Source organism: Leopardus geoffroyi, chromosome B3, assembly GCF_018350155.1.
Source record: "Leopardus geoffroyi isolate Oge1 chromosome B3, O.geoffroyi_Oge1_pat1.0, whole genome shotgun sequence".
In the NCBI taxonomy this organism is placed as follows: Eukaryota; Metazoa; Chordata; class Mammalia; order Carnivora; family Felidae; genus Leopardus; species Leopardus geoffroyi.
Genome location: NC_059337.1, coordinates 39102129 through 39125671, shown reverse-complemented (window position 1 = coordinate 39125671; position 23543 = coordinate 39102129). Strand labels below are relative to the sequence as shown.

The window sequence follows — 23543 nt, the reverse complement described above, 5'->3', positions numbered from 1 at the left end:
TTCTACAGAGACTAAGAAAAGATGGTTAAATAAGTTTAACAAAGGGTTAAACAAAGCATGCGAGTCCATTTCCTGCAGGACTTGTCAGAGCCTTTATAGGGCATTCTGTAGAACTAGTATTCCCTAGAACACTGCTTGGGAAACATCAAGGAGCATTAGACCCACAGGTACAGAGGAGCCCTATTATGCACCCCAACCCCCCTCTGGCCCCCAGAGCAGGGCTTTCCAGAGATCAGAACCCTGGCCAAGTGTAACCCACGTGAAAGGATGTGCTGCAGATGAGCCCTGCCCGATATATGTAAGGTGCTGGGTGACAGAAGGAGATCAAACATAATCTGCCAAGGGAGCTGGGGACAACTATGGGGGTTATAAGGCCGCCAGACAATGACTGGGTCAGAACATGAGTGGTCACCAATGACAAGAGACACATACGAGGCCTTGCCCAGTCCTGGCCCTCCAGGCTCCCAAATTATGTCAGAGCCCCGTGAAACTTCACTTTGGAGGAGCGAGAGGGCTTGTGTTTCCTGCACCGGCTGCCCCTGGGCCTGAACAGATGCTCCAACCCTCTCCCGAGCCATGAACTGGGCTGCTGATTCAAGCTCTCTCTCTCTCCCTCCCTTGCCAGTCCTCTACCCCTGGACCCTTTAGTGCTTCTTTGGCAGTTTCACAGGCCCTTTGGGCGTCTATACTGATGCTTAATCACTAATGAAGCACAGGTTTTTTTCCATCTTCCTCTCCACCCTTCTCCTGCCCGGTAGTGAGGCTTTGGGCCAGAGAAGAGCAAGTAAGAGAAAATAGGACCTGCTTTGTGAAAGCTGGAGATGCATCTGTTTATTATCCTCAAATAGCAACTACTTCTCATTGAGCACTTACTGTATGCCAGGCCCTGGGCTGGATAATCACCCACATACAAACTCCACAGCAACGCTAAGAGGTAGGGCCTGTTTTACATCCCATTTTGCAGACGGGCAAACTGAGGCACCCAGAGGGGAAGGGATTTGGCCCATACCACCTAAATGAGGAGTGATACCGAGCTTTGAACCCAGGCAGGGCGAGTCTAGAGACCCTGCTCAGAACCACTACACTAAGCTGCCCCCACCCCCCGACAGGCGGTCCCCGGTCAGGAGCCTGCAGAGCTGGAACTCCCCGAGGGACAGGTCTTGAGAGGCAAGAATGGCCCGGGGGCAGCCTGCCCAGAAGCACCAAGACCCCTAGACTGTAGAGACCGTCTCTAGCAACCCCAGCAATGTCCCAGAGCCACTGACTATCCATGTATGTGCCTTTGTGCCCACCCCTCCACGCCCCGTCCTGGCCACCTGCCATTAAGAGGTCTTGACCTGTGTGCAGCAGCAGCAGCCTGGTCATGGCCGTGGGAGCTGGAATTAGTTGTGCTGTCAGACTTAGCATCTCAAGTCCCCAGGGAGGGGCACCTGGGGGGCTCATCGGTTAAGCATCCGACTCTTGATTTCAGCTCAGGTCATGATCTCGCGGTTTGTGGGTTCGAGTCCCACACCAGGCTCTGTGCTGACAGGGCAGAGTCTGCTTGGGATTGTCTCTCCCTCCCTCTCAGCTCCTTCCCTGCTCATGCTCACACTCTCTCTTGCTCTTAAAATAAATAAATACACTTTAATACACACACACACACACACACACACACACACACACACATACATACACACACAGATAAAAGTAAAAATACAACAATAAAAATGAAGTCCCCAGGAGCTCTGGGTAACCTCGTGCCATCCGAGCTCCGGCCTTCCCTTCACCCCAGCCTGTTGGCCCCCTCTAAAATACTAGGTTTCAGGGGCGCCTGGGTGGCTCAGTTGGTTAAGCGTCCAGCTTCAGCTCAGGTCATGATCTCATAGTCCGTGAGTTCCAGCCCTGTGTCGGGCTCTGTGCTGACAGCCCAGAGCCTGGAACCTGCTTCAGATTCTGTGTCTGCCCCTTTCCCTGCCCCTCCCTCACTCATACTCTATCTCTCTCTCTCTCTCTCTTTCAAAAAGTTAATAAACACTTAAAAAATTACAAATATAAAAATAATAAAAAATAATATAATAAAATAAAATACTGGGTTTCAAGCCTGGCTACCTGACCGGTACCCCAGTCCCGTAATGGTCTGAACTCTGACCAGTAAAGCCCACTTCACCTTACTGCCCCCAAGGGAATGGATTCTGACCTTCCCGCTTCCAGTCTCCGGTGAGGGTCTTGCTCCAAATGAAATGAGCACCCGCGATGGGAAAGGAAGGACAGGAAGTTTACTTAAGGCAGTTGTCTGCGAGCCCCTATGCCAGCCACGTGCCACACTTCCTGCCTTATTTACTTAACCACCCAACCACCTTAGGAGGTAAGCAACAGTGTCACCATTTTACAGATGAGGAAACTGAGGCTCAGGATGGTTCGGTAGCTTCACTAACGCTGCACGACAGGTAAGTTGAAGACCCTAACCTGGCTCGAAAGCTCCCAGAGGATACCATAATATGCCACCTTTGCGGTCAGCAGAGGCAGGTGTGACCCTGGAGGAGATAACACCACCTCCACTTCACACAGAGCTCACGCCCCAACGGGGTAGACCTCGCGCTCAAGTTCACCCAGCCGTTACTTACACCAGCTCAGGACATTCGATGTGCCAGGCACCTCGCTAGGCACTTAGCATGCATGATCGTATTTAATCCTCACCGCACTGTAAGAGAAGTACCATCATGACTACTCTCTTTACAGATGGGGAAACTAAGGCTTTCTGAGCTAAAACCAGCTCCCCAAAGTCACTGCTGTAAATGCCTGCCCAGCAGCCATGCCCCCTTCTTCATTCCCCGGGTGTGCCCTCCCTCTCCCCTTATGACTCAGGGAAGCATAACCCACGTGAATTTGCATTAGTTGCGCCAATCATGGTAATCCCTGCCATCATGCCAGTGACTGGTTTAGGAAGGAGCATGTGACCCAGTCCTGCCAATCAGACATGAGGAAAGCCTGCTGGAGGGCTTCTGGGGAAAGTTTCCTTGCTCTTAAAAGGAGACGCCCCGTAAGAGATGGGTACCCCCTTTTCCCACTGGATGTCGTCATTTCTGAATGTGATGACTGGAACTATGGCAGCCATCTCACCACCATGAGGCGCTAGCACGACAATGAGTCGACATGCCGAGGAGAGCGGCCAGAGAGGTAGAAAGGACCTGGCTTCTTCTTGTTTAAGCCCTTGATGTTACACTTTTCTGTTACTCGCCCCCTAACTGATACAGCCAAAGGGAATGTGAACGTCCATCTCTCTGGCTCTAAACTCAAAACCAGATAGAGTCTAAGCCCAGAGCTTGTATCTGTAAGCTGCTCTAAAGATTGAATATCAGGCCGTCAACCTAGACAGACCCAGGATGGTTCCACCCCCTTGACCTTGGGCCTGCCTGGTTCAGTCCTAGGTAGAAGACACAAGCCAGGGCCCAGGGCCAGCCTGGCCACCCAACCGAAACTCCAAGCCGTGAAGAACGAGGACCCCAGGAAGGGCGCTCAGCAGACACCTCATAATGGGGGAAAGATCCTGGAGCCAGCCCCTGCCCCTTGGGAACCAAGTCTCGTTTCATTTTCCACTCCTACCGCCTTCCTCTGCCGCTGCCCCATAAATCTCCAGTTTATTAATCCTTTACACGAAGCAGTTGGTGCCGGATCCTGATTTACTCCCTGTTCATAAAACTCTGAGATATTAAAGGTGGAAATTACCCAGAAGGACACAGAGCCTCCGCTGGGGAGCCCCAGAGCAATTCCTGGCCCTGAACCAGGCCCTCTCTGCCCTTCCCGCCTTCAGAGCTCAGGATGTGGTGATGTCATTGCATTGTCCTCCTACCCAGCCAAGACAAGGGGCTCTGCTCTGTACCCACACACCTCTCCACCCCAACCCGGCACAAAGCAGGACAGGAGGCACCACGGTCTCCCTGAAAGACCCATCTCAGAGTCTCCTGCTTTTTGAGGATTTTCCTCTCCTTAAATCCCTTTTGCTATATATGCGGGGGGCGGGAGGGGGGTGAGGGGGTGGGGAATTGAGCTGGGGCAAAAAGTAGGAGCTGAGTAAGACAATTCAAGTGCCAAAATCTGTAACAAATCCAGAGATAGCACCGGGAGGGAAAGTGGACCCTTTGTGTTAAATGACTTTACCCACCCAGGTACTCAGAACACTGATGGTCTCTAAAATCCATCAGAGCCTGAGCCTCGTAACAAAACCTGGGAAGGGTCTCAAGCCTGCTGAGACTCCCACATCTCATAGTATCACCCCCCCCCCCCCAACAACATTGTCTGCCAAATCCCACCTCTTCCCTAGAGGTCAGAGACAACCACAAGCAGTCGTCAGGATCTCATATCAAGGGCAAGGACGATTCCAGTTCAGTATACCAACATATCTCTAGCCAGACTATATGCCAGGGACACCAGTGGGTCCTGGGTCCCTGTCTGACCAAGTCCCTTCTCCTGAGGCTCTCGCCATGGTTTTAAAGTTAGAAGACTATAATCAGCAGGGTGTCAGGGGAGCAGAAACGCAGGTCACTTAGCCCAAAGGAGGGAGGGGGATTCAGGGAAGGCTTCCTGGAGGAGGCAGTGTCCGGGCTGAATTGGAAGGGTCAGCCAGACTAAGGAAATAGGGAAGGGGGCTGCATCAGAAAACAGCAAGAGCAAAGGCATGGAGGTATTGAGCAGCATTGTGTGTTCTGGGGATGGGGAGGACTAGAAGCAGATCGGTACTACCAAAGCATACAGTACAGGGTGGATTATGGAGAGCGGATCCGGAGAGGCAGTGGGGCCTTGACTGCTGGGCTGACGAGTTTTGACTTTATCCCAAGGGCAATGGGGAACCATTAAAGGGTTTCCGATAGGACAGGTACGTGGTCCAGTTTGCACTTTAGAAAGATCCCTCTGCCCGCCATGTGGAGTATGGACCAGGGAGGGACCACAGGGAGGAGGGAAGCAGGCCGTCACAGGCAGAAGATGGAGATGGTCCGAGGCAAGGCAGAGGGCTCCTGAGCGAGGAGCAGCTCTTCGGTCTGGGGCACAAGCTATGTCGCCCTTAGTAGCACGGATGGGTCTGGATGGGACAACGTAGACAGGAGGCAGCCTGGGGGCCCCATGGGGGCCCTTCCCACTTCCTTTGCCCATTGACAACACTATCTGGGTGCCCCCAGCTGTTGGGGGCCTGGCACCTGTGTGCTGACCCCCATTCCTCTCATCATACTGGTTATTGAGTCTGTTCGTTCCCATCAGACGCGGTGCCTCGCGGACAGGGACCGTGTTTCCCTCGTTCTTACCTAGTGCCCCTCAAAGCCTGGTGGGGGAAACTCCCCGAGTGTGGTGCCCAGTCTGCCCAGAGAAGGTGCGCTCCTGACAACAGGGGGCCTGAAGCCTTGTCTCCTTCCAAATCACGACCCCCCGCCCACTGCCAGAGAAGACCGCCTGGCTGCCCAAACGATACTCTGAAGAGTGATGTTCTCTCCACCGCAGCTCCGGAAAAGGAAATTCGCAAGTGTGTTTTCAGTGCCTCACATGTGCCACTATCTCCAATTCTCAGGTAATCCTGCGGAGTAGCAACTGTTGCTCACATTTTACAGGTTAAGAAACTGGGCCCCAGAGCAGCTAAGCCACTTGCCCAGTTCCACCACTCACAGTCCGGGCCTGGAACCCCACGCTCCCGTGCAAAGTGCCCCGGCGTGCAGAGAGACCCAAGTGCGACCCCGGGTTACATCACCTCTCTGGCCTCAGTTTCCTCATCTGGATAGTGGGATAACAGGAGGACCTCCCTCACCGGGTGGTTTGAGAGAACTGAGCAAGACGATCCTTAAAGAAGCCACCACAGAGCTCCCTGCCACGCACAGCCATCACCCTGCATGGCTCAATGCTGTCTGGAGGGCAGGCTGCCTGCCCAGCGCTTCCTGCCTCCAGCCACTCTGTGGCCCCTTCCCGGGGACAGCAGGGAGCAGGGAGAGGCACACTCCTGAATGATTAAGCGAACCAATGATCCAATCTTTTTGTCCGGGTGGGTATAAATTACAGCAGGAAGCTTTTGGGGTAGGTGTCTTCCGTGGCATTAGATGGATCATTAATTATGTATTAAGTGTTTGAAAGGAAAAGACATCAGTAGCCTATAGGATGTATTTGCATGGTAACAGAGGATTGATTAGATGCAATATCTATACTGAGGGCTACTGGGATTTAGGTCCCGGGGCTTCGCGGTGGTGGTAAATTACAGGCACAAAAATCTCTGCGATAGTAAATAATGGCGTCCCAACTGCTGGTGGGATTCTCCACGCCTGCTGATGAGAGCCGCACAGCCACGCGGCAAGGAGAGGGGGAGCAGGGCAGGGTCCGGGTCCCAACTGCTGTGGGTCCGGTTATCCAGGTGGGCGACCCCTCCCCCCCAGCGAGGCTCGGCTAGAAACACCTGCCCACCTCGGTCTGCGCATACTCCAGAGAAAGCCCCGAAGCTGCTTCCCAAACCCGGGTTTTGCTAAAGGTTCTTCCGCAATTCCCTCTGGGAGTTAGATGCTGGAGTAGAAAGAAAATGCAAGTAAGTGTTGCTTCTCAACCTGCAGGCTGTGTGTGTCCCCTTTTAACGAGGAGATAGGGAGGGGGTGGGAGGAGAGCCGCTCCCACCCCTGGAGAGATGAAGGCCACCAAAATCCCTGTAGCCTGGTGCGCAGTTGTGCCTCCCAGAGGCAGCAGGGACAGGCTCCTTCCTGAGCCGCGGTGACGACTGTAACAGGCAACAGTAATGAGAGCTTATGCTGTGCCACGCCAGGCACAGCCCACGGCACGGATTAACTCACACATGCCCCAAAGCAGCTCTGTGCAATAGGTGCTATCATAACCCATTGTACAGATGAGTAAACTGAGGCACAGAGAGCATTGCTCACTCCTGCACCTCCTTCAGGCTATTATATAAACGTCACCTCCCTAACCACTTCTATTTTAAACTGCCACCCCGGGGCGCCTAGGTGGCTCAGTTGGTGGGACGTCCGACTTCGGCTCAGGTCATGATCTCGCGGTTTGTGAGTTCAAGCCCCGCGTCGGGCTCTGTGCTGACAGCTCGGAGCCTGGAGCCTGCTTCAGATTCTGTGTCTCCCTCTCTCTCTGCCCTTCCCCTGCTCACGCTCTGTCTCCCTCTGTCTCTCAAAAATGAATAAATGTAAGAAAAAAAGTATAAACTGCCACCCGACCCACCCCATCACCTCCCCCTTCCCGCTTTTCTCCACATCCCTTGCCACCTTCAAACATGCTCCACGGCCTGCTACCTTATTTTGGTTTTAGTCTGGCTCCCTCCACTAGAATGCAAGCCCCTCAAGGGGCAGATTTTGGTCTGCTCGTCTTGTATCGCTTACTGCTACATCCTCAATAGCTAAAACAAACCAGGCACATATCATGTGTTCAGTAAACACATGTTTCTGGGCATGTGTTTCATCTGATGTTTCATCACTTGCCCAAGGTCACCCAGATTTTAAATGGCAGAGCTGGGGTTCAAACCCCAGGCACTCCGGTCCCGATCCAGTGCTCTGAGTCACCATGCCTCACCCAGGAAGAACATTCTCCTTTCTGGTTAAGACACGTATGGGTGTCATGGGGGGACCCAGCCTCCCCACCACTGAATGAAACGCCATGGGCAGTAGTGATCTCTGAGCCTTTTCTGTTCCCCTGCTCTAAGTTGGGAATTCCAGGGCCTCTGGGCACAGCTCACGTCTGACTCTTTGTTCATAATGACAAGCAGGCCTGAAAATGGACACCCTCCAAATAATCTGTGTTATGGACTGAGTGTTTGTGTTCCCCCAAATTTCATGTGTTAAAGCCCTAACCCTCAGTGTGTGGCTATATTTGGAGTAAGAAAGAAGCTAAGGTCATAGGGTGAGGCTCTAATCTGATAGGATTAGTGTCCTTATAAGAAAAAACGCCAGCACAAGCTTGTGAGCCTTTCTGTCTCTTTTGGTCACTCTCCTTCCCCATCCCACTCTCCCCTGCCCTTCTGTCTCTTCCGGTCTCCTTCCCCCTCCCTCCCTGACAGGGAGCATATACCCAGGAAAAGCCAACTGAGCACACCGTGAGAAGGCAGCCAGGAAGAGAGCTCCAGAAACCAAAGCAGCCAGAATCTTGATCTTGGACCTCCAGCCTCCAGAGTGGAGAGAACATGAATTTCTGTCATTTAAGCCAGCCAAGCTACGGTCTTTTGTTTTGGCAGCCCAAGCAGACTAATACAGCCTGTCCTAGCTGCGTGGATCTCGCACCTGCTCGAGAATGCTGGTGGCTGCCCACTCCCTGCAGGGTACTGTCCACGCTCCAGCACCTGGTCCTAATAGTGGACTAATCGATTGACTAACGGCAGCTGGGCCAGGCCCTGCCTGGGCACCTTCCCAGATCTGCTCGGTCCCACCTGCTTCCTGGAGCGCCAGCCTTCTCCACGGTGAGTCAGTGGCTCCACTCAGCCGGGCCACAGACAACCCTCGTGTCTAAGCAACCGGCTTTCTTGCCTCACGAAGCTGTGGCCGGCTGACGTTTGCTCTTCCTCCTTCCTTGCCTCACTTTCCTTTTCCTCTCGCTCACCTCACCCTGAGACTGCCCCCCCCACCCCACCCCCCGCCCTGGAAAGCACTGGCACCAATTTTTGCCTCAAACTCTGTTTTCTGGGGAACCCCAGAGCTGCTCAGCCATGGATGTCCCTTGATGCCCAGTGGGGCCCTGCTTAAAGACATACAAGAGAAGATGAATTCCTTGACTTTGAGAAGAAAACCAGATACTGCTGACCCTTTGATCAGGAGAAAGAAGGGACCTGGATCCCTGGAGGCACAGACAAGGAATCTCCTGTTGCCATGCTGCCCCTGCGAATGTTTCCACCCAAGTGTCCTGGGGACTTGACCTCCTAAAAAACGCTAAAGGGATTCAAGGCTGCTGCCTGTTGCCTGTTCCTGGTCTAAAGAGCGTCTGACCAACAATTTATACTAGAGTGTAAAAGACATACCCAAGAACCTCTGTTTTCTAATGGAGCCCATGGGGACTGGAGATGCTAACATTCACGGGGTCTTTATTATGTTCTAGGCACCGAGCTAAGCCCTTTACCTGTGCTGCTCATTTAATCTTCCCAGCAACCCCTTGTACTATTGTTAGTTTTACACAGATAAGAAAAAGGGCTCTCAGACAACCTAGAACTTGTAGGTAACTTGCCCAAAACCATGCAGCCAGGACTCCAACTCATATCTAAAAGAGGGAATGTCAAGTATGGTGATGGCCCATAAAGAAGATGCTTAAGGGGCACAGCTTCCCGGTGGAGAAGCTTTTTGGGTTGGTAGTCTCTGCAATATCAGAAATACCATTAATTATGCATTAGGTGTTTGAAAAGAAGAGACATCTTTGCTCCTTGGTCGTCCATCCGGCCCTGGCCTCCCGGTCCAACCCCAGTCAAGGATGAGTATAGAGGTGCTGAAACATCCAAGGTGGCCCTTCCTTTTCATCCCCCCAGGGGCACAGCAGGGGGAGCCCGAGAGGCAGGCAACACAGCACAAGCTGGACTGTTATCTGTCCCTCGTGTGAGACGCCACAGTTGACTGGGAGCGGGAAGCAATTACCCACGGAGTAAGAAAGTCTTCTTCTTCCCGAGGCTGCGCTTCCCAGGGTCCCAGGGCCTTGTCCCCACGGAACCGGCCCCCCTTCCAAACGGAGGGGAAAACAGCTTCCGTCCTCCCCCGGTCCCCGATTCTGCGAGAGAGTTCTGGACCAGAAAGAATAAAAGAAAAAAGCCGCAATTCTTAACATAATGACCTTCAAGAAGAGCAACTACATTTTACCTTGAAAACCGCAGAACCGAAAGCAGTCTGTGCAGACGATGCAAATGATATGCATGTAATATGCAAACGTGGATGCAAATGACCCGAGAGCAGGCCGGAGGGGGGCACCCAGGGAGCCTCTAGAGGGAAGTAGAGGGAGCCCAGGGAGAGCAATTAGGAAGGGGCCAGGGGCCTGAAGTCAGGGGCTGGGGGAGTGTTTTTGGGGGGCGAGCATCTTAAAGAGAGCCCCAGGTTCTCTGTGAACCTTCCCAAACCCAACAGAGCTCTTCCGGTCCCACCAGCCAGGCACGACATACCCACCCGTGCACCTGCTCACGCACACAACCACTGTCACCACAGACACACACATTAGAGCACAACACGCACGCTCACAGAGACGCACACGGTCACGGAAACACCGACGCACGGACTCACAGACATTCGCAAACACAAAGGCACACGTACTTGCCCACTGTGCCACACACTCAAACACCCGAGTGGAAACGCAGACACCTACAAACAAACACAGAAAACGCACCAACACAGACGCAGAGACCCACACGCAAGCACAGACGCACACAGACCCAGCCTGACCCAGGGCAGCCAGTCAGACAAATCCTTCTGGAAAGGAAAGAGACCTCGATGTACGGAGCGCCTGCTCTCGCGCCGGACGTGATGCGGGAACTTGATTCCTTATTTAATCTTCACAAAGCAATATTAGGAAACGGGGGGGTGATCATCCCAGTGCTTACTGACAAGGAAGAAAGAGCCCGTAGGCGAACCGGCAGCCCCAGTAAGCCGAGGGACCCAACCTCCTGTAGTCCCACAAGGCTGCAACATTCTCCCCTCCCCGCCCAGCGGAGCCTCCCCTGGATAGGACACAGAAGTTGCTGTGAAGTCTACCCCCCTCCCCCTCTTGGTCCTCCCCAACCCGGCCTTAACCCAGCCAGCTCCCTCAGAGACACTCCCACCCTTCCCTCACTTCAGCTAGGGTGTGCTCCGCTCTACAACCCACATTCATTCTGGAAATCTACCAGATTCTGGAAATGTACCAGAGGGTGCAAGGAAATCATTCCTTTCAACCCAAATGGGAGAGAAGACTGGATTTTCAGCAGCTGCCTGTCTGAGAGAACGTTCACACGAGAAGAATGATGCTCTCCTGCAAAGTATACAAACTTTAAATGCCACCCTGCCCACCCCTTCCTACAAACACACACTCAAAAAGAAATGTGCTTTTCAGGGCCAGGATGAGTAAGATTTCTAAGATTTCTCGCTTCCTGCCGTTAAGTCACTCTGCCCCCTTGGGCAAGTCATCCCCCTCCCCCATCCCACGGTCCCAGTGTCCTAACTTGCCTAGGAGACATAGGACAAGCCGATTCCCAAGTCCCCTTCCATCTCCCTGATAGCACAAGAGTATGGAGCTGACAGTTGTCCCTCAGTGTTCCCCAGAACCGTCCCCCACCGGCCTTTGAGACTCACTGCTGATGCCGGGATCCAAGAGCCTCTAGGACCTGGACCTCCACCAGGGAAGGATCAGACACAGCTCCAAGGTCAGGATTTACCCACCATCCCCAGGCCTTTGGCCTCCCAACCAGAGACATTCAACATCCCCCTGGTAACCTCGAGAGTCTCAGAAGGAAGGTCAGCTGGGAGCGGGGAAATCTTAAAATACAATAAAGCCGTGATTATCGGAGCGAGCCAAAATTCCAAATTGTTGGTTTTGAGTGTATTTAGGGCCTTAGCCTCTCTTTCCAAATTAATATTCATGGAGACTGGCATGCCATTTATTTGCATATGTAGATTGTTGCTCATCTACAGCAGGATAAAAAGTTTTGGGTTGTTTTTAATTATTGTACTTATTCTCAGCTTGGATGATTAAACCAGGCAGGTCAGGCAGGGGAAGGGCATGTCCCAAGGGCAGAAGTGGGTTTTAATTTTTGCTCTGAGTAAAGGTGGGACCTAGATATACAGGAGTAAGTCGCCCTTACCCCGACCCACAGAATCAATTCCAGAACAGCACTCTGGGGTCATCCCATTAAGCCCCTACTTCAGGAAGCCCGACCATCTCACACATACCCACACAAGCCACTGGGACACCAAGCCTGCCACCAGCACTCAAAGTCACTGTTGCAAGGCAGACACCAGGTTTAGGGTATGACTTTGGGCAAGTCACTCAAAGTCTCTGAGCCCCGGTTTCTGACAACAATAATTTGCTTTGCAAAGTTGTCGTAAAACACAAACTAGACAATTGTGGAGACGGATGGTAGCAATGGTCATGCACTATCATGAATGTACTTAATTCCACAGAATTGTACACTTAAAGATGGTTAAGATGGTAAATTTTTAAAAATATTTTTAATGCTTATTTATTTTTGAGAGACAGAGACAGAGTGCGAGCGGGGGAGGGGCAGAAAGAGAGGGAGACACAGAATCCGAAGCAGGTTCCAGGCTCCGAGCTGTCAGCACAGAGCCCAGCGCGGGGCTCGAACTCACAAACTGCGAGATCATGACCTGAGCCGAAGTCAGCCGCTTACCACTTAACCAATTGAGCCACCCAGGCACCCCAAGATGGTAAATTTTATGTTATGTGCACTTACCGCAATAAAAATGATTTTTAAAAAACCCAGAAAGTTGAAAATAAATGCACCCAAAACCTACTTGCTCAAGTGTGAAATGCTAAAACAGGTAATGGTTAAGGTACCTCGCCTACAGTAACAAGCATGCACCTCCCAGGCGCCTTCAGGGAAGGTTCTATCCCCTGGCACTGCTATCTAAAGCCTCCTGAGGATCTGAGGGCCATTATTAAGTTCTATCCTGCTCTTTACTGGCTCCGCTCCTCTTTTTTGCACAAATAACCTGTCTTAACTGCTACCAGAAAGCTCTGAGTCCACTGTGAGAATCCAGAGGCTCCCGCTTACTCCAAAGTCCTTGTACTCTAATCGCTCAAAGCACCCTGCCACCTGGACAGTGTCTGTAGGTGGGGAGGCAGTGCAGCCTGGTGGGACCCTGACCGGTCAGTCTCTCTGAGCCTCAACCTTCTCACCTGTCCGATGGGGATAATACCTACCTCTATTCTACGAACCTCTTGAAATAACAGCATATAACAAAGATTCAGAACATGGTTTGCAGTACGTTGATTGCTGGCCAATTAGCCGCAACTCTCGCATTAACTCTTTCAGACCACTGGGGGCGCTATTCAGAGTGCTCAACAGTTCTCAAGCAGGGGTTCCGTGGGCATCCTAAGAATCAGTGTTGTGTTTTCACTTCAAAGACCAAGCAGAGACACTCAGTCTCTACGCCCAGCTTTGCACCAGGGTCTGCTGTTGCACTCGAATTAAATAGAGCTCCTTTAATTGTGCCATTAGCCTTAACGAGAAAAAAAGCAGCATCCTAACACACTAAATGCTTTTGTGCCAAGTGCCAGCCAAATGACCCCTCGGCAGGTTGTAGGGACAAAGGTCTCACTGTCATTCCAGCTGAGAAATGTAATGGGACAGGTGAGTCACCACAGGGCACATGGCGGAGGAAGCAGCCAAAATGCCCCATGCAGCCAAAACCACAATCTGTAGCAAGGGGTGATTTAACCTTAATGGAAAAACAGCATCTATCACATCAAATTAATATTGTTAATCTGAATGTTATTGGCTTTGTAGTTTGCATTTTAATTTATAAACTTGTTTGGAGTTTAATATTGTATAAAGTCATAAGCGTAAGTTATGTATGCCTAGTTTTATATTTATATATATTTAAATATTATTATATTAATAATTTAAGACAATATTAGAGGTCTGTAGGAAGCCTTCTCCCCATTTAAAGTGGAGCCATCTGTCATTTCTCAGGTTTTAAAACCACTGGCCTAAAAATTAATGCAGAAACAAACGTGGGGAATAGTTAAGGTCTTTAAAAAATCAGACTTATTGGAGGCACCTGGGTGGCTCAGTCAGTTGATGTCTGACTCTTGATTTCTGCTCAAGTCATGATCTCACGGTTCGTGGGATTGAGCCCTGTGCTGGGTTCTGTGCTGACAGTGCAGAGCCTGCTTGGGACTCTCTCTGTCTCTGCCACACCCCCGCCTCTCTCCAACTAAAATAAATAATTTTTAAAAAAATAAAGTTTATTGGTCATTTCCTTCTATGCTGGATGGGGAGAGGGGCAGCTTGGCTGAGAAGAAACTGCAACAGAACAGGTGAAGGTTAAGAGACTGGTTCAAGGTCATTCACAAGTCAACCACGGCACACAGAATTCCTGCGCTGGATGGCAGGAAGGTCTCTGGAACCCCGCGTGAATGAACTCCTTACTCGTTTGCTCCTGAAACATCTTATTTTTCACTGGACAAGCCATAAAGGCTGATAGAGAAGCAGGCTTCCTCCGCACCCCAGCTCCGCTCTCTCCCCACTCAGGGCCAAAGTTGCATCCAAGTCACAGGAAAGGTAGGTCCCTCCTCCCAGCTGCCAGCAGCACCAGCGGCTCCCAGCTCAAAGTGCTCCAAGAATGCCTGGAATAAAAGATTTCCTGTCTATTATGCAGGGACACTGGGCTTAGTGCAAAGAAGCTGCCACCCACAGATCTCTCCAGAACCCACCTCTTTGCCACCTCAGACGCCAGCATCACCAAAGGGTAGAGACGCTGAGCCCAGCCCAGCTTCAAAATAAACCAGTTTCGAGGGGCTGGCTCATTAGGGAGGTGTGACTGACCCAAGAGGAGCCCAGGGGAAGGGAACTGGCCAGCGTGCAGTCAAGGGCTCAGTTATGTAGTGAAGACAAGAGAGTTGCAAGAACCCAGAGCAGAGGCAGATGGACGAGCGATGGCTGAGACGGCAGCCCCCTACAGGGTGGGGGGCCACAGCTGAACTGTGCCAGCGGGTGGGACCTGACTGAGCAGTGATTTCAGCCAGTGGCACCGGCCGTGAGAAGGACGACAGTGTTTCTAAGGCAGTGGAGAGGCTGAAGATGAGGAGTCTCACCTCCTCCCAAGCTCACCTCCATGTCTCCATTGCCACCTTCTTGCGGATCCTCAGACGTCCCAGCCGAGTTCTCGCCCAGGGCCTTTGTCCTCGCTGTTCTGCCCCGTGCCCTCTGCCCCCGATATCCACATGGCATCCTTCCCCGCAGGCTCTGCTCCAATGTCCCCATCGGAGGGGTCTCCCCTGACCACACTGCATAGAATAGCAGCATCTCATCACCAGACATACCCCTTTACTTTGCTATCTGTCTGCATTATAACCCATCACGAAGTATATTATATAACGTGTTTGTCTTTTTTTAACCATCTGTCTCCCCTCAGTTCCATACAAGCACCATGAAGGCAAAGACTTTGTTTCGCTCCCTGCTATGGTGAGCACGTGGTCAACGTTCGGTATTTGTAGAATGAATGAATGAATGAATGAATGAATGAATGAACGAACGAACGGGAGCACAGAGGATGGAAGAATGCCCGTCTTAACTCCCGGGGCTGGCACACTCCTCCAGCAGACCGCGCCGCTGCTGATAAATCGGCAGCGTCTTCCTTCCACAGGTAACACCTGAGACACACAGCGGGCGTGGTGGCAGGTGAGGGTGGGTGGATCCAAAGGGTCGGATGGGGGAAAGAAAGGGCAGAGGAGTTAGCAAAACCTGGCTCAGACCCGGCTCGATGCCACTAGCAGAATGTTTTATGCTCTAAAGGAATCTCTAGTCCAAGCTTGAAGGCGGCAGGAAAGACAGTAAAGGGGAAAAGGTGTGCGATCAATCTAACACAACCTAACAGGAGGGGCAGGTCCTCGGGAAAAGAGTCACAGGAGACGTCAGAGTTTTAAAAGCCCCCAAACACACTCTCGGGACAAAAGACGGTCTGAGTCTCATCAGAGACAGGAGACAGAAGGAGGCAGGTGGACAGAGCGAAGAGGGAAGAGTCTGGGAGGACAGAGCACACGGCAAGGTCGGGAGAACCTCACGGAGATATATGAGATAGAGCACAGAGGAAAGAGCTTGATCCTGACCTTTTCTCTGCCTCCCGCTGGCTGAGTAAGCTTGGCAAGACACTTCACCTCTCCCAGCCTCCATTTTCTCATCAGTAAAATGACAACAATAATCCCAACACCCCGGCGGGGTCGGGGGGGAGTTGGTTACAAGGCTGACTCAAAACGGTTCCTTAAAAAAAAATCACCTAAAGTAGGACCCAACATAGAGCAGACATTCATCAACCTTAGCCTCTTCCCTAAAATGAAGTTAAGGAAAAAAGAGTAAAGATGAACTGACTTTTGGGGTAAATCATCTTATTTCCCCCATTCCTGTGATTTACTAATTCAATAAATAGTCACGGAAGTGCGCTATGCTCGCTGGCCAGAATGCTGGGTGCAAAGCACGGTCCACCCCCCATCTCAGACCTCGATGCTCTTACATCCAGTTGGGAAGGTGAGGAACGTTCCAAGCAAGTGGAGAACAACAACACCAGCAGCATATTATTAAGGACGGAATTTGCGCCGTAGGCAATAATTGCCACGCAGGTTCAGGAGAACGAAAGACCAATGCTTCGAGATCACTGTGGGCTTCGGTTGGTCAGGGGAGGTCTAATGAGGACGCACCTCTAACACCGGCCTTGAAGGAAAGGGTGACTCGGCTCGAAACACAGAGATGGGCAGAACTCGAAGCAGAGTCCACCGGAGTTGGTGAATCCTAGAAGGTAAGGGTGGCCAAGACAGGATGCAGCGGCTTGTGGAAGCTTTCAAATGTCTATTTGAGGACTTTGGGCTGCATCCAGTGAATAGTACAGAAAAAAATAGAAGGTAACGTGTGGAATGTAAACAGTGTTTCGGGATGACTTTAGGACGTTTTAGGGCAGGAGGCTGAGAGATGGCACCCCCAAGGAACACTGGTGTGTCTGCAGCCCTGGATTCCAGACTCATTGCCACCTCTGCCTTAGAAGTGTAAGCTCTACTATTTGCAGAGGTCCACAGACTGTGCCCTCCCATGCGCTGTGCCCGGAGGATGGCAGGCCGGAGCAGGAGACCAGGGCCGCTGCCCAGCGTGAGGTGGAAAGACCTTGAACAGAGGGGATGTCTCACGTCGGAAAGGAGGACTTCTACCCAAGAACCGTAAGAAAGAAAGTTGGTGCGTGAATATTGGAAATAGAGGAAGGGAGTGGGCATCCAAAGTGTTGCTGAGGTTTTGAGCCCAAGCATCATCTGGGAGGGTGGTGGTGCCAACAGCATAAATGAAGAATCCAGAAGCGCAGATGGCTTGAGCCATGAGAGGACATCGGATTTCATTTTAGGCATAGAAATTTTACAATGGCAGCCAGATACCCAATAATAATAATGATAACAATGTCTAATCAGCACCTGAAACGTAGTAGGAGACGTGGAGACTGATGGGTCATCCTGGATCGGAAACCAGGAATCCAAGATTGGCGAGGAAGCCACTCTGCCCTGCCTCCTAGAACCACAACTGTTCTATAACCATGACCATATTTGGATGATCAAAGACACTATGATTGTAGGGATAAGATCTCATCTTGGCCAAACAGTCCCATTTTACCACTTAAAAAAAGAAAAGCAAGAGGGAGCAAGTTAGGCAGAGAGAGCTTATAACCCATCCATACTTAAATGTTAGAGTTCCAGTATGCATTCTGAACCACCGCCTCCAGGAAGCCTTCCCTAACTACTGTGGCTCCCATTGGTGTCATGCTCCTCCTACCACGGTTGGTCTGCAAGCCATAGTTATTTATCTACTCTCTGGTCTGTTCTCTGATTATTTGACAGCCTCGTCCTCTCGTGTCTCCTGCACTAGATTACAATTCTTTTGATGTCAGAGATCAACTCTTCAGATAATCTACTTCTTGTATACCAATTAACTGTAATATGGAGTTGATTCAGATTTATGTTCCCAATAAATCCCCATTGCACAGAGGAGTAAACTGAGGCACAAAGAACTCAAAGGCCTTGCCTAAGGTCACAAGGCTAAAAAGCAGACAGACAATTCAACCCAGGTCTTAAACTCTCTAACAGGCACTGTTGATTGCTTTCCTTTTTCCAAAAGCATCCCTCTCTGAGGCCCAACACACAAATCAAGATTGTTCTAGACCAGTTATGGTGGTCTTCTTCTCCTGCCTATGGTTGGTGTACATGGTCATGTGATTCGCAATTCCGGCCAATGAGACATGAGACGAGAGGGAAAGTCTCCGAGGGGCTTTTGGGAAAGGTTCCCCTCCTGCCTTTTCTGCCTCTGCTCCTTATTGTAAGGGTGTAATATCTGGAGCTGTTGCAACCATCTTGTGACATCGTAAACAAGGAAAGATGAAAAGAATCTAGATCTTGATGATGCTGCTGAAGCACTGAAAGAAACAACCTCCAGGCAAACAGAGCCCATACCTCTTATAATGGGAGATACTAAGTTCCTTACTGTTCCAGCCAGTTGGGCTCAAGTTTTCTGCTATTCACAACCCAGAGTGACACCCAGGCTAATCGAGGGCTCTTGTCCCTACAGATACCCGAGCCAAGCATTATGGGAGATATATAACAAGTAAAAGTCCTGGTCCCTCTCCTCATTGTGCTTGTCCCAAGATTGGACAATCGATAAGTGTTCGATCTATATTTGATTAATTCTCCCTTTGCTCACCAGTTCCAGGGACTATATTCCCTGAAAGCATCTTTCTTCCCTTTATCAAACCCCACTGATTATCTGCAGGTTTCAGCCTCGTGATTTGACTCCGGTCTCAACATCACTGACCAGGTCCTTCCCTGTAGTGTCCCCCCACCTCTGATGATCAAGCTAAAAGCAAGGTACTTGCGCTTGGCCCAGAGAGACCATCAGCGAAACTCCGCATTCCTAAATATTTGTTCTTTGAAATGTCTTTCTCAATTAGATCTCACCCAAATGTTTGAGAGTCAGGCTGAATTCCAACTTCCTGCTCCAGAACAGACATGTTGAGCCTGCATAATTACTGCAGCCAGCTTTATTTGCTATAAAAACATAGATTTTTTTTTTGCTCCTTCTCAACTGTAAAATAATCAATAAATAGGATCCAGATGAAAAATGCCAGCATTTAGGAAAACAACCCTTTTATGGTTCTTTTCTTTGGAGTCTAATTAACACATTGGGGATAAAATGTGCTATTACATTTACCCAACCAAGCTAAGTTGAAACATAAACCCTCCTTTCCTCCCGCTGAGATATAGCTGCACATCAGAAATATAGGTGAAACAGACAGTTTCAAAACATTCTGAAATGTTCAACAAACAGATCTGTAAACCTGTGATGTGGACTTCCTCCAGCCCCTCCCTGCTCACGCTGGCTATTCAATTTTTTTTTTCTCTCCTCTAAGAACACATTGCATAGGTACCGTCATAGGAAACACAGACAGTCCCATTTAGCAGAAGAAGCAATCTCTCGGACTTTCTTTCTTTTAAATAAAGAATACATGCCTTTTTGGACGCTGACCACCCAGGCCATGAAAGTTTCATGAAGGGTTCTCAAAGCAGATGACACCTTTTCAATTATAACCGCTGCTATAATAAACCCCCACAGAGCCACGGGGCATGGAGTTTACATCCAACACATGATACCTATTTATTCCCTAATTATATTGCAATATATCCTCTGTGTGTGTGCTGATGAAGATAAAATATTCTTTTAATTCTATGGCCTCCTGGGTGGGGGGGCGGAAGGGGATTACACAGAGGCAAATTCTGGGAGTTCCTAGAGCTAAATCACAGCCTTTGTCCCAGGTTCCTCTACTGCATAAGCTCAAGAAAAATCTCTCACCTTCCCTTGTTCTACCACAGTGGTTCTCAAAGTGTGGTCCCGGACCACGAGCATCAGCACCACCTGGGAACTCATTACAGACCGAAATCACCGGCCCATTCTGGGCCCAGTGAATCAGAAACCTTGGGGGTGGAGCCTAGCAATCTGTGTTTACAGGAGCCTTCCATATTGAAGTCTGAGAACCACTGGTCTACAAAACAAGAAGGCAAGAGCATCATTTTAAATTGAATCAGAGATCAGGAATACCTGGACTTTATAGTGCTGGGCTCCCTTCTGCATAGCCGTCCCAGCCTGCAGAGTCAGGGCTCCATTTACCCATCTGTACAATGGGGCTACAGAGTTCACAAAGGAGCTGTGGATGCTGGAATTTAAGAGGCATATGGTTTCCTGGCACCAGTCTCTATGGATACGTAGCAAGATTACAGTTGCCAACACTCACCAGCTCTCTCCCCCCACCCGTACTCTGACGGAGCAGTTCTCCAATGCCATATCTAAGGTCTTCAATGCAGCTGCCTCTGGGTTACCCTTGGCAACCAGAAGCTGGGGTCATGGAAGACCACAGAATCTCCAAGTCTCATAGCCAACAGCTTCAAGCCTTTGTCCTCAGAGCCTTGAACCACGAGTGGGGAGGCTCAGGAATCTCTGTTACATTGTCCCATTTCTTCAGACATCTTTTGTGTATTTGCCTCCATTCTACATCTAGACTTTACGTCACGGAGAACAGGAGCCTAGCATGTCAGCATCATGAGGTATGGGGCTCTGCCTGTCTGATTCGTTGGTATATCCCCAAGCCTTAGACCAGTGCTTGGCAAAAAGTATGGTCTTGAGAATTGTCTGTTAACTAAATATTCCTAGCACAGTAAATGCCCTCCCCATAGGAGGTACAACAGTAGGTCCCAAACCCTCAAGTATCTAAATTCTAAGTTATGGACGGAAAGGGGCAAAGAAACTACTGTATATGAAAGCCCAGGGAACAAGGAGAAAAGGGTAAAGGGAAAAGCAAAAGGCTGAATATAACCCTTGGCTCATGGGGTGCTGACTTCCCATCCAATTGCTCACCCTAGATCTAGCGCTAGAAGACTCTGGGGACACGTTCCGAGTTTGTGTTCTGAGCAGCTGGCTCACCCAGCTGTCCTACTGCTTCTCTCTTAAAAGCCAAATTCTCATCCGCCCTGACTCTGCCGTCCTTCCATCAGCCTCTGAACAAGTCCTGAGCACTCCTACCACTCTCCTTATGCTCAAGCCTTGTGCCCCACACTCCTCCCCCCCCCCACCCCCCGCCGCCCCCAACCAGAAATCTACCCAAGGCTCAATTCCAAATCCTCCCTTCTCCAGGGACTATCCGTAATTCTGCCCCCTCCAAAAGTGATTTCCCCTGAGAACGTCTAGAGTGGATTCCTTGGATAAAAGACAGCGACTGCCCTCCCTTTGGGTGGTACTTTATGGGGCTGGGCCAGGTCTCAGGGCTCCCTTTACCTGCAGACTTCGGTGCAGGCACAGGATAGGTGTGCAACAAACTGTCACCTCAGTGATTTATCCTGGGAGGTGATCACAGCACAGAAGCCAACGAGAGAATCCAGAGACCAGTCCTCTGCCTCTAACCTCACAAACATCCAGTTCTCAACACCAGCCAAGGGCACGCTGTGGTCTGACTGGACACACCTGCCGGGTGCTAAGAAAGAGATGACCACAGCACAGAGTACTAGGAAAAAAAAAAAAAAAAAAAAAAAAAAAAACCCTGAACTAGGAGTCAGAAGATCTGGCTTACATTCCCTTGCACCCCTTAACCAGCTCTAACCAAGTCCTTTCACTTCTCTGGGCCTCCGTTTGCAGATCTGTGAGATGGGAAGAAGAGGTGGAGACTGCAAGGTCCTTGAATTTCTAGAGGCTTAAACAACGTGTGCGCAACCGACTGAGGTGGTGGGCGGTGTGCACCGGGGAAAACCCGCCAAAGGAGCTGAGGACTGAGTACTCCCGGGTGGTCGGTTCACCGACCCCCGGGGACTCCGCCCAGCCTACACGCAATGACAGCCAGCCTGGAGGAACCCTGTCCGCAAAGCCCCCAGCTCTCGGTCCCACTTAACCTGCTCGAAACCTTTCGAGACAACCTCTCCAACAGCACTCCAACAAAGAAAGGGGGGAAGCCGGGGCAGCTAGCTCCGAGGAAGCCGCACAGGCGGCGAATCCGGTCTCCCGGACTCCGGAAGCCAGCGGACCCACGCCCCCCGCGTGCTCCGATAGCCCCGGCCAACCTCCGCCCGGTGCCACCTGGCCCGGGAATTAACCCCTGCTTCCCTGGCAGAGCGCGGGGGATGGTGGGGCGCACTGATTCCCCGGGCACGAACACCCTGGCCAGAGCGAATCGAGACGGCCGGGATCCCAAACCACCCAAAGGCCTCCTCCGACCTGCCAGAGGCCCGGCTTTATCCGCTCGCGGGCGGACGAAGTGGGAGATCCCGAAGCGGAGCCACTTTGAAATACTGTTCTAGAGGACACGACCACGCGGGAAGGAGGCCGACCAACCTCGCAGCGCGGGCTAAGGGGAAAGGATCCCGAGACCGACTACCCGAGGATGCAGCTCGGGAGCCCAGGTCCGGGAGAAAGCAGCCCGGGGTTCGGGGACTCCGGAAATTGCTCGGCCCAGGTTCTGCGTTCCCAGGTTCCCGACGGGTCAGGGCTCCATCCCACTCACGGACCTTGACGCCCGCGGGGAACAATGTTGCATCTTTTTAAATCGTTTTTTTTTTTTTTTTCCTTAACAAATTAGGAAAAATAAACCAAGTCTGGGAGGAAGGGGGATGCGCTCTGTGACTCCAAGGGGCCACAAACCACCACCATTTCCCCACCTGCAACACAACCACCCCAAGGCTGGGCGAGAAGTTGGGAACTTCGGGACCGCGCTCCAGGCGCGCACTGGGAGTGTCTCGCTTCTCTTTTAACTTCGGGAGTTGGGGGTCGCCGCCGAGAGCTGGAGGGACGTCCGGAAAGTCGACCCGCGGGGCTGTCCGGTGTCCCAGACCTCCCCGAAGAGAACCGGGGCGGCGGGATGAAAAAGAAACGAAAGGAGTATGCAGTCCGTTTCGTACCTCCAAAACGCGAAGGCGCGCAAGGCTCGGGCTGGGGCTCGGCGGCAGAGAGGCGCCCGGCCGCGCCCCGCAGGCTCCGCGCCGCGTCCCCCGGCGGGAAGGACGCCCGAGGCCCTGCGCGCAGTTGGCGCGCCCGGAGCGGCTCGGGGCGGCTCGGGGGTGGAGTCCCCAGACGCCGGCGGACGAGCTGGCGCCCTCCCCGGACCACCGCGCCGCGCCGCTGCGCTCTGGGCTTCCCCGCCGCGGGCGCCGCGCCCGGACTGCGGCCGGAGGGCCCGCGCCTGCCCACGCCGGGCGCCCCACGTCCTGCCCGGACCCCCCGGCGTTCTCCTCCTCTCCGCGCCAAACTCGGCTCCCGCAGCCCGCGCCGAGCGGGGCAGCGGGGATCCGCGGAGCCGGTGGAAAGTTAGTGGAGGGCTGCAGAGCCCCCTCCCCGGACCACAGACTCCAACCCCCCACTCCCCCGTCTCCCCGTGCCCCCCACGCTTCCAGGCTCCGCGTCCTCGCAGTCCCGGCTACGCCACCTACCTGCTTCCGCGGCCGCCCCGGGCTCGGCCGGCCAGTCGCGCGGTCCTGTCCTCCGGAGCCGGAGCCGGAGCCGCGCCGGAGCGCCGGGCCAGGAGCCGGAGCTGCGGGCTCGGCGAGCGAGCGAGCGAGTGAGCGAGCCGGCGGGCGGCTGGAGCCGCGGCTGCTGCTGCCGAGCCAGCCCCCACCCCCCGCGTCCCTCGGTCCCTCCCTCCCCTCTCAGCTCCCTCCTCCCTGCTCGTGGCTCCCTCCCTCCCCCCTTCTTTCTCCCGCTTGGGTCCTTTCAGACCCTGCTCTCGCTCGCTCGCTCGCTCTCTCGCTTTTTCCGATCTTCCAGTCCCTCTCCAGCTTTCCTCTGGGTTCCTTTTTCTCTGGCTCTGGGTTTTCCAACATCCCTTCTCATCACCCTGCCCCCACCC

The 23543-nt window shown here is 52.2% G+C and overlaps 1 protein-coding gene across 10 annotated transcripts in view; it reads right to left on the bottom strand.

The window, feature by feature from the left end:
* MEGF11 (multiple EGF like domains 11) overlaps nt 1–23321 on the bottom strand; it is a 359109-nt gene extending 335788 nt beyond the window's left edge. For 5 of the 10 annotated variants that reach the window (XR_006704623.1, XR_006704626.1, XM_045449370.1 and 2 more), the window contains exon 1: nt 23128–23287. The gene's annotated coding sequence lies outside the window, so the exon portion shown is untranslated. Of the gene's footprint in view, nt 1–23127 lie in introns of all 10 variants that reach the window. The other 5 variants (XR_006704624.1, XM_045449374.1, XM_045449379.1 and 2 more) reach the window with 4 other exon arrangements.
* Between the last annotated feature and the right edge of the window lie 222 nt (nt 23322–23543).